The sequence below is a fragment of the Lynx rufus genome, unplaced genomic scaffold, assembly GCF_022079265.1.
Source record: "Lynx rufus isolate CCGP_SWC_20201006 ecotype Redwood Valley unplaced genomic scaffold, mLynRuf1.p SCAF_9, whole genome shotgun sequence".
NCBI lineage: Eukaryota > Metazoa > Chordata > Mammalia > Carnivora > Felidae > Lynx > Lynx rufus.
This window is the reverse complement of record NW_025814897.1, coordinates 97394354-97409471: the sequence shown is the minus strand read 5'-3', so window position 1 is coordinate 97409471 and position 15118 is coordinate 97394354. Positions and strand designations below refer to the sequence as shown.

General features: G+C 55.8%; 1 protein-coding gene across 3 annotated transcripts in view; it reads right to left on the bottom strand.

Annotated features, from left to right (window-relative positions):
- TSPAN18 (tetraspanin 18) overlaps positions 1-15118 on the bottom strand; it is a 186651-nt gene that overhangs the window by 48249 nt on the left and 123284 nt on the right. For 2 of the 3 annotated variants that reach the window (XM_047071395.1, XM_047071396.1), the window contains exon 3: positions 10579-10716. The exons of the other annotated variant lie outside the window; for it this stretch is intronic. The gene's annotated coding sequence lies outside the window, so the exon portion shown is untranslated. The remainder of the gene's footprint in view (positions 1-10578; positions 10717-15118) is intronic. 3 annotated transcript variants of the gene reach the window in all.

The following is a 15118-nucleotide window of genomic DNA, read 5'->3' as shown; positions in this document are numbered from 1 at the left end:
GGCCTGAGGTCACTGCCGGTTTGGGGACTCCTTCTCCACCGGTGGGTTCACAGTGGCGCCCTCTGGTTATTCTTTACCCCGTGGGAGAAACTAGTACCCACCCACCAGCTGGCCTAACACCCCGAAGTGAAGCCCCAGTGATACGGGGAGGCAGCTTCTGCAGAAGGATGGGTGGGGAACCTGGGAGGTGGCAGCATGAGGGAGGAGGCCTCCGGGAGACAGGCCTCCCAGAAGCCTCCGCAGATCAGTGCTGGAGGGCGGCTCGGGGCATCTTAAAGTTTGGGGTCTCTAAGTTAGGAGGAAAGCCGAAGGCGTGGCTTGGCCTGGTCTGTAAGGCACCGGTGGGTCCACTTGAGGGAGGTGGGGACAGAACCAATCACGTGCTGGGCACGGCTATCTGCCAGGGAAGGGCTGACATCTCTCCTGGGGATGTGACACCCTCGGGCCTGCAGATGAGCAGAGAAGACCGGTCTCCGCTCGGGGTCCGCACACTGAGGAGAGATCCGACTTGCTCACGGTTGCTCCTGTGCAAAGCAGGAAAACAACTTTCAAGGCCATCTGAGCACTGCTGTCTGGACTGATAGCGAGCTCTCCATCGCCAGTAGAATGTAAGCAGAATTCAATGAACACCTCTCAAGGAGTCGAAACAGAGGACTTTGAAACCCCTCCTGGTCCGGCTAGTTGGGGAGGCCAGGAATCCTTGCCGGTCGCTTCCTTCAAGAGTTAAATCTGCACTCAGAGCGAAGCGGAAAGGCCTGAGCCATCCTGAGGGAGGGGGCCTGGCACCTCCTCTACCAGGACCGCACCTCCTCCCAGCGCTCACCACACGCCCGCACTGATTGCTGGTTTGGGCTAACGTGATCCTTGAATACACACAGGCCAGGCCAGGCAGCTCAGGGCTCCAAGCGAATGCACTGGGGCCTGAACTACGCCAGAGGCGGGGGCAGGGGAAGCAGAGGCTGCCCGCCCAGAGCTGCTGGTAAGCCGGTCGAACGGGGCCCTGTCTGGTCCTCCGGCCAGACGCCGGTTTCATACTTGCCCACCGTCAGGCATGCAGGGGCCTTCCCTCTCCCCACTTCTGGCCTCCCCAGGGACTCAGGATCCTGGCGGCAGTCTGCAGGTTCCCCCGCCTCAGCCCCAGATTCACCGCAGGATGAGCTCATCAGAGGCCCCTTCCCAAAGGGGAGCCCCAGGCCTGGGAGAGGCCCCGGCTCCCTTTCCTGTGCCTGCCTGGCCCTAGGAAGGCAGTGAGGGAGGCTGGGCCTCCGAGGAGAAGGCCGGGCTGGGGGTTTCTCCCGCCACCTCCTCTCCAAGGTGCTGGCACGCCAGCCCTGAGGGGCGGAGGCCAGGCGCCTCCTGACCCAGCCCACCATCGGCCTGGGCCCCTCTCGGGCGCTCCCAGCCTCCACCCAGCTCCACCGTCAGAGGGGCTCTAGGCATGCTGCTGCGTTTCTTGGTGCGGCCACTAGGTCTGGGACCTAGCCGTGCGGACAGTACCGTGGTCTCCTCTCCCTCAGAGATGGCAAACGGAGACTCTGGAGTGGAAGGCATGACGCCCAGACTAGTCACAGTGCAGGACAGAGTGTTCCCGAGGTACAAAGAGACGGACAGAAGAGGGCCACCCGGGCTCCAGCATTCAGTAGTGGCTCCCCGGTGTTCGTGTTCTGGCAACAGGGCAGGACTCCTCCAGGACCCAGGGTATCTCCGCCCCACCCTGCTTCCTACTGCCCATCCACCACAGGCTCATCCCTGCCCTCCAGAAGACAGCCCGATACCTGCTGTGGTCCAGAGACCCTTCACCTCAACCACCCGTCTTCCCAGGGTGCAGGTCTTCCCCTCCCCCCTGCATAAACCTTTTCACGGCTCTGCAGCACTCCTGGGGAAAACCCAACTCAGAGCACAAGAAGCCCATTGATGAGCCCTCCCCTCCCCCCCATGCTCCTCCCCCACTCTGCCCCAGCAATACCACTTACAGGTCCTGGACGCTTCTGTTCTATCATGCCTCAGGGACTTTGCATGTGCTGATCCCTCCGCCAGGAATCCGCTCCCCTCCACCAAGTCACACACAGATTTCTTTGTCCACCTCTAAGTAAGTCATTCACAATCCCTATCTACGTGGACTGTGTCACCGTGGGCTGTGTCACCCTGTCTACGTGCCACTGCATCACAGGGCCCTGGACCACTTGCCACCTGCCTGTTGCTCAGTGAGCCTTGAACTTCAGCTTGCATCTCCAGCCCCGGGGGAGCCTGTCAAAGTCTAGACTGCTGGATCTCACCCGCAAATCTCTGATTCATGAGGTCTGGGGAGGGCGTCTGAGATCTGCATTCTAGCAAGTCCCCAGGCAATGCTGAGCTTGCTTGTCTGAGGACCACATCTGAGCCCTCTGAGCTCGATCTTGTCTGATTTTTCTTTCATTTCCAGTCTCTGAACCAATCTGGTTTAGAGTTGGCGTTCGGTACCCAAATGCACGAAAGGTCCCGGTCTATCTGTGGTAGCCAGTGTGGATGGCAGGAGAATTTACTGAGACAAGTTTTCCTGATTTGTTTGCTCTGCTGTGGGAGCTCTCTCTCTCTCTCTCCCTTTTCCCAAGATGGCGGCCAAGCCTTTGGATCCCATGTCTTGGGGGCTGCTGGCTTCCAAGGCCAGGCACAGAGGTTGCTGGGCTAGGAAGACCGTCCACCCTCTGGGTCCTGGAAACTTCTCGGCGGGGCATAGGCTGGAGCCTGTGAAGGAGGAGGCGTGTAAGCCTGGGCAGGGGGGCAGGCAGAGGCAGCAGGCCCGGGGAGAGGGTTGTTGAGCGTCTCTGGATATCAGCAAGAAGTGAAAGTGGGGGGATCCGAGAACGACAGGCTCGAGTGCTGGAAGAGCCCTCTCACCAGGTGGCAGGACTTCCACGGGGCCACCCTGAGAAGCCTGGGCAAGGCTGGAAGGCTATGCACCCAAACTCACCGCTTGGAGTTGCAGCCAAACTCCACTCTTGGGCCCAGGATGGCATGGAAATGGCCACGGCCCGCTCGCCCTCCCTGGACCTCAAGGCTCGCCAAAGGAGCCTACCCTAAGTGTTCTGGGCCACACAGGGGCCACCAAGACCCCTACAGGACGCTATTAGCGCTATCGTTTTCTAAATGACAACACTGAACTTGACAGAGGCTAAGTAACATGCCCTGGGGGCAAGAATCCTCCCTCCCCAATATGCCTGGGATGGAATGTCCTTCAAATGGGTAGCGGGGGCTCCGTGGCAGATGGTCAGAGCTAAAGAAGTAAAGGCAGATGACACATTTGGCACCATAGTGATGCTAAAATTCAAACCTGCTGTGGGTCCACTTAGTGCCAGTGATGCACCAGGCCCCATGCTAGGTCCGGGGCTGTTCCTGATGGAGGGAAGGAGTGTGGCACCAGAGGGCAAGCTGCGGACGTGCAGACTCTCAGGAGGTGGACAGGAATGAGCGAATGTCTTGCCAGGAGCACGGAAGCTCGGGGAGGACTGAGCCTGGGGCTCCCTGACAGAAGAGGGAGCCAGGCCTGCATGCGGCCAGACACAGTGTCGGTGAGTCTGTCCCTCCAAGCCTGGCCTGAAGGTGGCCTGCCCCAGGCCACCTGCCAGGACTCCAGGACCCGGAACGCTGGAGACCCTCAAGACAGAGAGCAAACTGCAGCCAGGATGCCAGGCTATCCCCTGCTCCAGTGGGACCACTGAGGCCTGGACTTCTGGCCTGGACGGCAATTCAACACAACAGCCACCTGATCGCTGTCCTCACCTGACTGCACACTTGTCCCCTGCTCCTGGGGAGAAAAAAAAGGGAGGAGAGTTCCAGACTTGGGAAGCTGCACACTAGGCAAGGGAAGGAACTGGCTGGCGGTGGATGAGGCATTTGCTTTTTAATTTAAATCCTCCTGGATCATTTGAATTTTTAAGGACCACGTATTACTTCTGTAACAATAACTTTTAAAAATAATTTTTTGTCTGAAAAATGCAAAGCAGTATGCAAAAATCGGTTTGGAAGAGAGAAGTCTATGCAACAAATAGCCTAAGGGGTCATTAAATACATCACCATCATCCTTCTGGTACATTTACCATGTGCCCAGAGCTCGGCTCTGTGTTTTTATCCCCATTATTTAATCTAAGCTCATCACAGCCCTCTGTGTTGGATGCTATTAGTGCTATCATTTTCTAGATGAGGACACTGAATTTGCGAGAGACTAAGTAACATGCCCGAGGTCACGCAGCCCTGGAGCAGGGCTCTAAACTCTCGAGTGTCAGGAAGCAAGCTCCACCCTAGATCAGGGTGCGCGCGCCGTGAACTGCAACTGAGAGATTGACAAGCTCAAAAACCATCTGTTCTGAGTCCGCTCTGTGACTTGAAAACCACTGCGACTGCCCAGGAACCAAAATCAAAAACAAAGCCAGAGCCTGGTGTCTCCAACCACCTTGGAAACTTGGACCGAGGCTAAGAACGCATGTATTACGGGGAGCCCACTGCCGCCTGTCCATCTGTCCGTCCACTCACCAGCCACTGACTGAAGGCGCTGCGTGCCCGGCTCTCTGCCGGATCCTGGCAACCAGAGAGGGCGAGAGGCCCACGACCACCCAGAAAGGACCAGGTGAGCACAGGGCAGATGCTTCCTCTGCAAATTTCCAAAAGCTCTTGCAGCCGGAGATCCAAACAGACATCAACAGGGGAATGAATGAGACACAACCCTGCAATCCGTGCCCGGTGGCAAGCCGTTCTTCTTCTCCAAAGCACTTAGTTTGCATAACGCTGAACCAGGGCTTGGCAATCCAAGCGGTCTCTCCGGTCCAGGTGTGGTACCAGGCCAGTTAACTGCACTGAGTTCTCTGGCGTTTCACCCAAGCCTTTGCCCCAAGATGGAAAGGGAGAGGGCAGGAAAGATCCGGGAGCCTGGGAGACAGGTGGGATCTCTCCCAGGGTTCCAGCCTGCAGAGCTGAGCGCACCATGCTCGGCGTGAGGTTCCTTTGGCCAACGGTGTCGGCGGGGCCAGCTGGAGGTACAAAGCGCACTTTGCGGCAGCCTGAGCTGCTGAGAGCAGGGAGCTTGGGTGTCCCGTTCAGCTCTCAGAGGCCCAGGCACACAGCAGGTGTTCAGGAAATATTTGAGTGAATAAATGTAATTTTGAGGAAGGCAGCTCTCCCCCACGGGAGGGGTGTGACTTGTCCTGATCACTGTATCTGGGGGACATGGACTTAAGCTGCCCAAAGGCACCTACATACCAAAGACTCTACTGAGGATTCCTCCCAGAGTCATAAAACTGAAAATCTAAATAATAAGAACACCCACAGCATGAGTGCTATCACTCAGTACTGACCCTCTGGTGGACAAGCTGGTGAGCGCTTTATCTCCTTTAGTGACCTCATGGAATCTCCACATCCATCCTGTGAGATGCGTGGTGTCATTATCCCCAATTTACAGATGAGAAAACCGAGGCTCAGAGGGCCAAGGCCATACTACTGGCAGAGCTGGGATGTGCACCGAGGTCTGACTTAGAATTAAAGGTCTAAGGCTGGGAGCCCCCCCCCCCCACTTCACAAACGACAAAGTACAGGACAGGGAAGCTGAGGACATCCGTGGCAGGGCTGGGACAAGAACCCAAGTCTTCTGACTTCCAGCCCAGGCTCTGTCGTGACTTGAGAAGTTACAGGTGAACACGGTTTCTCCGTTCCATTAAGAACCTTGGAGTTGGGGGGATTCATTACTTTGGGTCCCTTCTTCTGAACGGCCCCTCCGCAACTCCCCTTCCTGAGGATGGAGGGGAAAAAAGGAAAATGGAAGAGCCACTTGACTCCAAACCCGGGCTGTCGTTTAAAGGTGGATTCGAGGATGGCCACGGACCTGCACGCAGCCAAGCCTGGAGGCCAGCAGGGAAGAAGCTGCCCACGTCCATCCTGTTTCCTGCCTGGCACAGTCTTCCAAGCCCTAGGCTCCCACCTCCAGGCTTTCGCTCTCACTGTTTGCTCCTTCCTGGCATCCTTGCCTGTCCGGTACCCCAATTTTCGAAGCCCAGCTGGAATGCTCTGCATTCCCGGACTCCTCACCACCGTCCCCACCCGGAAGTGACCTCTGGATCACTGGCCTTGGAACCTACAAGCCTTCTTTTATAATTCTGCTCTGGACTCTCTTATTCTCTACTTTGTATGTCTTTGCTCTCATGTCTCTCTCCTTATGACTGGCCGGGAGCCCCTTGAGAGGCTGAATGGGCAAGGTACAACCGGAGTGAAGGCTGGCCAATTCCTTCCGGTTACTTGTGCACCTCCCCCCACTGCACACAGATCTCTAACCGTCGCCCCCCGTCCCTCTCCAGGACCTATGGCAAGCTGTGTCTTGTAAGTCCTACCGGGTGAGGACCAAGCCATTCTAGAATCTCTGCAGCGTCAGTGGGGGCTCTGGAAAATAGCGTGGAAAATAATCAACTCGTAGACTTTCACCAAGTTCAACTATGGCTCAGCATTGAATGAAACCCTGGACAAGGGGTGTGGGGGGGATGGGGGGGAAGACACCCGGAGGAAGGGTCCTGCCCTCAGGGGCTCTCCCAGAGGGGAGGGCGGGGACCTTTCAGCTTTGCTCACTCTCTATCCCTGGCAAGTAGAGCAGGTCCGGCACATGATGAGAACACAATAGTCACTGGCTGAAGAAATGAATTAACACTCATTGACCCAGCAGCACTGAGCACACCATATAAGGCAGGATAGTACTGAACACTGAGCTGGTCTATGTGGTGAGTCAGAGCTGCAGAATCCACAGGCAAGAGACGGAGAAGAGAGAGAGAGAGAGACAGACAGACACAGACACACACACACACACACACACACACACACACACACACACACACACTGGTGAAGGGCAAGGAGGTTTGTGGTTGACCAAAATCAAGCAAAGGACAGAACGTAAAAAGCACTTGGCCACAGTTGTCTGGGAGGCGGCATCATATGCTGTGGTTTTCAATCTTTTTCCTACAGAACAATCTTCTTTCAAATGAGATCATACACCGCACCCTAAATGCATAACAGAGCTGCCACGGTGGACGTCAGTGAAAGCCGAGAGGCCGGCCTGCTCCCATGTTCCCTGGAGCCCCATGGAGGCCCCTGGGTTCCACAGAGATGGGGTCCTTGCTCAGTCAGCCCTGCCTCTCCGCTGAGACGCCTCAGTGCATCTGAGGGCTGGGCTGCAGTTGTTCTGAGAAGGGGGTCTTCATAGGCCCAGGGCTTCTGGGAGCCCATTTGGGGCAAATAAACCCTAAAGTGGCTCAAGAAACTTTCCCCAGCCACGAGGGAGTCAGGGGAGGAAGAAAAAGGTCCTCCCAGCAAGTAGAGGGGAAACCAAGGCAGCAGGATATGGGGTGGCTGAAAGAGTGGGGTGGCTTCTCCAGTGCACAGCAACTCCATATGGGAGGGACGTTCGGGGCCAATCCTTCTGGAACGCGAAGCATCACCTGGAGGTACACCGTGTATGTGAGTGCGTGTCAGTGTGGGACTGCAGGTGCATAAATCAGGCTTTCAGATACCAGATCCACAGAAACCCAGGTGCACCTGTCAGAGCAAGGCCACCCTCCTCCTGTAAACCACAGGAGGGACCGTTTGGGACAAATCAGCATTCCCGTTTCCTCCGTGTCCCCCAGGCCCTGCCATGGCACCAATAGGCTCACCTGTTGTTTTGTCTCCCTAGCATTCCTTCCTCCTTCTGAAAATAGCACCCGGGTTTTCCCTTTGGGGTTCCTGCCCTCTCCCAATTTCAGGCCAATGCCCCCCCCTCCACTGATAACACATGCTGCCCCACCGGCCATCGACTCTGACCTAGTCTGGCCAATCAGCACATTCTCTCTTCCCACCCGCCCCCACCCCGGTTTCAGTAATTGGTCAGAGACGGGCACGTGACCTGAGACCAGCCAATAAGCTTCAACTCTGGAACTTCGGCTGGACATTCTGGGAAAAAGAAGCTCTCCTTCCACGGGCTTGGAAATGAGTGGGATGTCAGTCCTGAGCTGTCTGTTCATCACTGCCCTGCCACCCCACCGGGCCCGGGTGCCAGGGATGGAAACCCACAAGGAGGAAAGCAGAAGGCACAGACACGGGCATCATTTGAACCTTGGATTCGGCTCTGCCTTGGACACCAATAAACACACCCCAAACTGTCAATATATTGGAAACCAATAAAAAGCTAATAAATCGCTTTGTCTCGCCTAATCAGGTTTGGAGTTGAGGATTGGCTCCCAACTGATGTGGCATCTGACCTCGGTTCAGCCTTTGCCCTGGTCTCCCCTGCAGCCAACCATCATTTCTGGCCCATCACTGGTTCTTGCTGACCTGGGCAGCAGCTCCCACCTTCCCCAGTTGAGCCCAGGGGCCCTCAGACTCAAGCACTGGACACAGGCCGTCTGCACCCCAGCCTCTCCAGCCCCCTGACTCCCCCTTGGGCTGTGTTTTGGCTGATCTAACGTTGGCCCAGATCCACTCGCTTTGTCCCCTCTCCTCATTGTTCTGCCTCGCTGACCTTGGGTTCTTGTAGGGGAGACAGACCCTACACGATGAATGACGGTCCCGGAATGCAGCCACCCCTGATCTTGGAGCAGGAAGAGTCACCCCGGGGCTTTGGTCCACAGTCTCAGGGAGACCTGCCCTGGGCAGAGGCTGCGGGGAATGCGAAATGCTGCAGCCACTTTGGAAGGCAGTTTGGTGGTCTTTTAAAAAGCCAGATATGGTCTCAACCATACAGTTCAGCCAACATGCTCCTAGGTGTTTACCCAACTGGGTACAGCTTAGGCCCATACAAAAACCTGCATATGAATGTATAGCACCTTTGTTCATAATTGCCTAAAATCGGAAGCAACCGGGACAACCTTCAGTAAGTGAATGCATATACAAACTAGGGTACATTCAATGGAATGTTATTCAGCAATAAAAACAAACGAGCCATCAAATCATGAAAAGACATGGAGGAAATTCAAATGCATATTGCTAAGTGAAAGAAGCCAATCTGAAAGGCTACCTACAGTATGATTCCGATTCTATGATGTTCCGGAAAAGGCAAAAGTCTGGGGACGCTCAAAAGATCACCGGTTGCCAGAGGGAGGGAGCGGAGAGGGAGGGTGAAAAAAAGGGGTGGGTCATCTTATCGGGCAAGGTGGAGGGTCCCCCAGTATCCATGTTGCCCTTCTTCCTTCGAAATAGAATGGCAATTGGGCAGATGGCCACCCAGAATGAAGCCTGTAATTCCCAGCCTCCCTTGCAGCAAAGTGTGCCGTAGAATGACTGCACTCCGGCCGATGGGGCGTGAATGGAAGCGACATGGGCACCCTCTTAAAGGAAGTGGCACCCTCTCCTTCTGTGGCTTCCTCCTTCTTGCTGAGTAAAACAAAGAAGCTGTCATGGGCCATCGTGGATCACGTAGACCAGCAATGGTGAAACCACAAGACAGAGGAAGCTGGGCCTCTAACAGTTTTGTGTGGAAAAATCTTAGCTCAGAATTTCACTTAGACGGGGCGCCTGGGTGGTTCAGGTTGTTGAGCATCCGACTTCAGCTCAGATCATGATATCACGGTTCACGGGTTCGAGACTGCTTCGGGCTCTGTGCTGACAGCTCAGAGCCTGGAGCCTGCTTCGGTTTCTGTGTCTCCCTCTCTCTCCACGCATCCCCTGCTCATGCTCTGTCCCTCTCTCTCTCAAAAATAGACAAGCATTTAAAAAAATGAAAAAAAAAAAAACAATTTTACTTAGAGGAAAATCAACCTCTTTCTCATTGAAGGAACTATCATTAGGGGTTTTGTCACACACAACCAAACTCCTATCCAGACTAATGCAAAGACCTTCAAGGACTTGTCCTGCGGGTTCTGTACAAAACAGGCAAAACACCTTCATACACTCACCCATTCAACAAATAAAGGCCAGGGATGCCTGGGTGGCTCAGTCGGTTAAGCGTCTGACTCTTGATTTTGGTTCAGGTCATGATCTCAGGGTTCATGAGTTTGAGCCCCGCGTTGTGGAGCCTGCTTGGGATTCTCTCTCTGCCTCTCTATTTCTCTCTTAAAAATAAATAAACTTGAAAAAAAGCGGGGGGCAGTTTACAGTGCTGGGACCTGGGGATTCAATTAAGAATGAGGCAGACAAACCCCTGCCCTCAGGGACTCCACCTTCTGGCAGGAGACAGACGATAACGAACTCATTACGGATCGTCATGAGCACAGGAGTACCTTAGGAACAGTTACCGTCTCTTGAATTCGGAGCTTACTCTGTGTCCATCCTGTTCTAAGCCCTTTTCCTATATTCTATCTTCACAAACCCAGAATGTGGGTGCTCTTCCTTCCTGGTTTGACCGATGGGGAAACTGAGACACAGAAAGGTTGACGAGACACCTGCCCAAGGTCCATGCAGCCAGTAATCGGTGGTGTCAGAATTCGAACCCAGGTCTGCTGGACTTTAGAGCCTGAGCCACTGGGCTCCTCTGGAAGGATATAAAAGAGGACACTGTGATACAGAATGACCGGGTGCCCCTGCTCATGGTTTCTATTAGCGACGACAACAGGCGCAGCGTAGAACCCGGTGCTGAGCAAGCCTGAACTCCCTTACCTGGGTGGCAGGCGTTGGGAGGCCTGGAAAAGTACTGGGCCCGTGTCTAGACGCCAAAGTCAAGGGTTTCAAGTTGCTCTGATGACGGTGTCAGAAGCCCCGGCCACTGCAAGCTCGGGCTGTCCAGGAGATGCCCACCTGTCAGAGACAAGCACATCAGCCCTAACTGCCTGGTCCGGGGAAATCTCATCAGCTCCCACTGCCGGATGTGTCTTTTTGTTTGAGATGCTCTCTGGATCCCAAGGGGGCTGCGGGATGGGGCAAAGACAGCAGGAGCCTGGGGTCATGCGTCAGGATAGAGGTCCCAGCTGAACTTGCCTGGAAGCGAGACCGAGACACAAAGATATGCATATGCCTGTGTGTGTATGCCCTGCATAAAAATACATAAGCATCACACCCACTGTGTCTAGCACCGTGCCCTTTGCAGAGCGGGGAAGCTCGACAAATGTTTCGCGGTTTGCTTTGATGTGAAACATAAATGTATATGCTGGAGTGAGTGGGTGGGAACTCCACAAGAGTGTGAGTGCATCGGAGGCAAGATCCTTCCTCATGTGAAAATGCATTCTTGGGGTGCTCCATCCAGCCAGACCAATGGCCTCATTTTACCAATGAGGAGACTGACATCCAGAGAAGGGCGGGGACTAGTGCAGGGTCACATGGCAAGTTGGCGGCAGAGTGGGGCCTAAACCCTGCGTCTCTCCTGACTCGCCGCTGGGTGTTCTCTCCAAGGATCCACCCTCCTTTGTAGCGGTCAGACTTGCAGCCCGGGTACAGGGCAGGGATCAGGGATCGGCCACATGCCGTCAGGCAGATGCTGGTCACAGGCCAGGGCAGAGAATTGTTTCCTGGCTGTGTTCAAACCCCGACAAGGTGCAAGAGTCAATGCCCACAGTGCTCAGAAGCATGGTCTTTGGAGGCAGGTAGATCATGGCCACATGCTGGGGCAATCTTTTTCCAGAAGTGGACCCTGGGTAAGCTAGGTGTCCACTCAGAGCATCAGTCTCCTCGCCTATAAAACAGGGATAATAATAGCATCTCTCTCTGAGGATTGCAGGCAGTTCAAGTCTCTGAAGGCCATGCAGAGCATTCGCTCAACAAATGCTAGGGATGTGACGCAGAGGAGAATATTGTCAGGGGCTGCACGGCAAGGTGGAGCACCGGACTGGGGCTTGCTCTGTGTCCCTGGCGAGTCTTCAGACAAAACTCTCAGTTCCACCCGGTCATCCATTCCTTCTGTCCCCACCTTCCTCCCTCTTCACTGCCTCTCACAGAGCAGCTCGGGGGCCCCAGCCCCGCATATCTGCCTCTCCGGGTGGGCTGCAAGCTCCCCGCGTGCCCCCCGTGGGATCCCCACGGCCCAGCCCACATTTCGACAGCGAGCAAAATGCAAATGTCATTAGCGCTCTGCAAGCTGGTGAGTGCTAACGCCCCCGGTGGCAGCCCGCTCTGCTCTCGAGAGAACTGGGGAGCGTTCAGGGGTGGGGGAGCGAACTCCCCAGGAGGGGTGGCGGTCTCGGCTTTCTCCAAAAGGGGTACGGTAAAGAAACAAATAACTGGCCTCAAGAAACAACGGAGACTGTTTTAGCAGCATGAGGCGCAGCGAGGCCTTCCTCGTGGACTCACGTGGCGCCTGCTTCAGTCCCCATCGGGATGATCGGTGTGTCCCAGCCTCTCTGGGCCTCTTCGCCACACATACTTGAGGACGAGGCTCATCTGGGGGACCCCCAGCCTCCACGTTTCATTTCCACCCCAACCCACCCCCCCTCAAACGTGTTGAAAGAAGCAGACCACCCACCCAATGAACAGACCCCTGGTGGGGTGGGGTGGGGGGCCGGTCTTCACCCCCAGGAGGACGCAGCTGCAGTGGACCTTCCACCCCCCCTGCCCTGAGTCTTGCAGGCAGGGGTCCTCGGCTCCGGTTCTAATGCCACACTAGCTACGCCCAGGCACATGCTCCCCTTTGCGGGGCCTTGGTTTCCCCATCTGTGAAACGGGCTGTTGGGCCCACTGGCAGTCCCTACAATCTCTCACGGTCAGCTGGAAAGCCCGGCTCTAGTAACTTCCGGGCGGAGCTGCCAAAGTAAGGCTGCTCCTCTAATGTCCTGACGACAATGCACGGACGACCCCAGCAGGCACATGAAGCCTTCCTGGAGGAGGGGGCAGGTGTGTGTGTGTGTGTGTGTGTGTGTGTGTGTGTGTGTGTGTGTAATTGAGAACAGGGTGCTGTGGGCAGTGGGGCGGGGTGAGCAAGGGCGTCGAGATATCCAAGCGGGGAGCCTTGAGCCAGCGCTGCCTGTCAGGGCGGAACGGGAGATGAGACGGAAAAGTCCTGGGGTCATTGCTTCCTGTGCATGTCCCCATTTGATCCTAACTGCGCTCTCATTCGCATTTTACCGTTTCACCGGTGAGCGGTTCAGTACCTTGGCAGACACATGACTGTTAAATAGCACAGATTAGATTTGAACCCACAGCTAATTTCAGAGCAGCTCATTTTGACGGCTTGTGGCAGATCCCTGCCCTGCACCCGGGCTGCAAGTCTGACCGCGACAAAGGAGGGTGGATCCTTGATCGCCGCGGGCCGCCACCCGCCGTCTAGACCGTTTAAAATGGAATGTGAACTAGAGAAATGTAGGATCATGCGTGTCCTGAACCCATGCAGACGAGCTCGCGGTGGCACCCGAGGGGGAGCAATATTGTGGCTGGGGCGAGGGGAAGGAAGCTCCGTGTATGAACGTGCACACGCTGTCCTTGTGTGTGTCTTTGTTAAGTGATGCTCCAGCCCTGAGTCCAGGCCCAGAAATGCCAGAGGGGCGGGACGTGGCAGAGGGGCCATCGGGGCTGGGGAGTGGGTAACTCGAAGGCCCAGGCCATCCCACAGCAGCCCAGGAAGCCCTGCTCTCCAGGCTGTGAGCTGGGCCTGACCTGCATCACTTCCCCTGGCTTCTACAGGCCCAGAGGCCGACCCCCTGCCGCCACGGACAGTGGTACATCCGGCCCTTGGCTGCCTCTCCCTTGGCTCAGGCTGCCTGCTCGGGCCGGGGGCACAGGGCCTACAGATGGAGCCCGGGATACACAAGGGGCTGCCGCCAGCAGGTAGGGAAGCCGGCAACCACACCAGCTGACGGCAGGTCAGCCCTGTTTTCCAGCCCTGGCCCTGTGATTGGGACATGTGACCTGCCTCTCTGAGCCTCAGGGAAATTCCGCTGAGCTGCAGAGATGACCACCTACGGGCAGGTGCATGCAAACGGTAAAGTGCTGTGCCCACCGATGGGGTTGTGGTTCTAACCCCAGTGGCCAAGATAACCCAGGAAGTAATAGAGAGTCCCTAAGGGAGGCTTGACTGAGAATCTAGCCAACGCCTTTGTGTAACTCCCCTTCTTTCCTCTCCTGGGCCGCAGTTAACTCCCCTTCTTTCCTCTCCTGGGCCTCAGTTTCCTCATATGTAAAACTGAGGGTCCAGGAGCTCAGATACGGAGTGGTCTACAGCCCCCTGGGGTCTAGCCTCCTTTGCCACGATTTGCAATTAACAGCGTATCCGGATTTCATTTGCCAGAAGCCAGAAGGCCATTCACGCAGCAGTCAGCTGAGTACGCGGGGCCCGGGACGGGTACATTTTGATGGAAGGGAAGAGGAAAATGGGTGACCTGGAAGGAATGGAACAAATCTGGGAAGACAGAAGGAAGCTTGCGGGAAGGAAGGGAGGCGGAGCTGTCGACAGGTGATAGAAACTGGGCAGAGTCTTTCCCTAAGTTTGCGCTGGGCTGGCCCCGGAAGTCACAGAGAAGACGCAAGGATTGTCTTTCCTGAGGCCACAAGCAACATGAGCATTCACTCATTTGGTGAGCATTAACGAACACCTGCCGTGTACCTGGGACTCCAGGGGTGCCAGAGTTGACTGAGGCACAGACCACACCTTCAAAGAGGCTCACGGTTATCAGGAAGAGAAGTCAATGCCCTTGTCTTCACGGTTCAAGGTGACAAGGAGGGCTCATCACATAGCTCTGAGTTCAGAGGCAGGAGAGGTCCCTCCCTACGTGGGCCCCAGGGAAGGCTTCCTGGAGGAGGGGGCAGATTTAAATATAAGATGACAGGAGGGTGCTGTGGGCAAAGGGGTCAGGGTGAGCAAAGGCATGGGGGTACCCAAGTGTGGGCTGGGTATTCAGGACCATGAGCCAAGGCTTCCTGTTGGGGCAGAGTGGGAAATGAAGCGGGAAGGGAAGGCAGGGGCTTCACGGGTAAGGTCTTTGAACGCCAGGCCAAAGAAGGTGAAATTTGTCCACAGGCAATGGGGAGCCACTGATGGTCATAGAGCAGAGGTGTGCTTCAGGTAGATGAAAAGCAGGAAGGGGCCCAGGCAGTGGAAACAGATGGTGAGGCGATGGACGGACGATGAGCAGAGACCTGTAGAGGTGGTGGGAGGGTAAAGGTATGAGGGAGGTGGGGTTGGGGGCCCCGAAGCTGACAGGCCAGGGAGACAGGTGTGGGAGGAAAGGCGGATCTCCACCCGTAGGGTTTGTCTCCCAGCTCTACCACTGCCACC